The 1,425-nt window shown below is 51.4% G+C and overlaps 1 pseudogene; it reads right to left on the bottom strand.

Moving 5' to 3' along the window:
* Nucleotides 1–620: 620 nt before the first annotated feature.
* LOC102833125 lies at nucleotides 621–1,094 on the bottom strand (annotated as a pseudogene).
* Between the last annotated feature and the right edge of the window lie 331 nt (nucleotides 1,095–1,425).

Raw genomic sequence — 1,425 nt, 5'->3', positions numbered from 1 at the left:
TTGGGGTGCAATGGGGAACCACAAGCAATAGGGGCCATCTTCCTGCCTACGAACACCCTGTCCAGCCTTGATGTCACAAGGGACACTTTGTGCTGGGCGTCTGGAACTCTAGCATCTCCTAGAGGTCAGGCCAACCAAAACAGACAATTCAACATGCTGGAGATTCTGTGTCCAAGATCCTGGAAAGTTGTCAGGCCCTACTATGGAATGGAACAGGGACACCAGCTTCCTGGCCAAAGGATCCATGTGTGACCTAGAGTGTGGAACATCTGCAGCAGTGAGCTCATGACAGGCCTGCCCTGTGCTACAGTAGGTGGACTATCCTTCCAGCAGGAACAGATCACAGTAGAGGAGAGGACAGCAGGTAATGGCCCCCAGTAGCTCAGCTGGTCCTGGTGGGGCTCCAGTGTAAACAGCTCTCTCTAATCCAGAAACCTAAGCAGAAGGGCCAGGTCCCAGTTCTCCATTTACTCCAGCAAAGTTGACCCCTGAGGCCCCTGGGCCTTCACAGACTGCAGACCCATGTCTCTCTATCCCTGTCCCAACAGCATCCATCCCTTCCCCCAACGTTCCCTGGACTTGTCTGTAGAGGGCCCCTGTGCAGGCTGCTCAGCTGGGCTTCAGAAACCCTTCTCCAGGAGCCAGGCTTTCAGCTGCTGGTCAAAGTGGCCTTTGACCCACAGGGCCCCTGTCACATCATTGACCTGAGTGATGGGCTTCTTTCCCAGCAGCAGGCTGAAGAAATCCTCCACATCCTTCTGCAGGGGCCAGATGTCCCCCTCCACCTTCCGGATCACAGTCGTCTGGCGGTTACAATGTGTGATGTTTTTATAGACTGGGATGTTATGCATCCGAGAGCGCTGCACATAGTAGGACAGGTTGACACTGGGAGTGGGATAATGTTCATGCTTTGGGGGCTCTGGGATGCTGGTAGGTGGTAACAGGTGCTCCACAAAGTGGTATTCATCCACAGATTCCACGAAGCTAGGGTAATCAGGTGACCCCTGAATTTGGCTCAGGTGCCGCAGCCTACAGCCTGGCAGAATGCTGGTTCTCCAGCTCCGGAGCGCAACCCGGTACACGGTAGCAGCCATGTTCACCTACCACGAACACTAGCCTTCTGCTTAGCAGCACATTTTAAAGAGTTATCTTACTTATTGGTATTGGTAAAAGATATTAAATATACTATGGACTGTTAGAAAAACAACCAAATCTGTCCTGGAAAAAGTGCAGCCAGAATGCTGATTGAAAGTAAGGATGATGAGACTCATGTACTTTGGCCATGCTCTAAGGAAGGACCAGTCTGTTGAGAAGGAAATCATGCTTGGTAAAGTAGAGGGTCAGTGAAAAAGAGGAAGATCCTCAACAGTCTTTTTTCCCCTCAACAGTCTTTTGGTGGCCTGACACAATGGCTGCAATGATGAA

This window comes from Chrysochloris asiatica, unplaced genomic scaffold (assembly GCF_000296735.1).
Source record: "Chrysochloris asiatica unplaced genomic scaffold, ChrAsi1.0 scaffold00053, whole genome shotgun sequence".
NCBI lineage: Eukaryota > Metazoa > Chordata > Mammalia > Afrosoricida > Chrysochloridae > Chrysochloris > Chrysochloris asiatica.
This window is presented reverse-complemented; position numbering and strand designations above follow the sequence as displayed.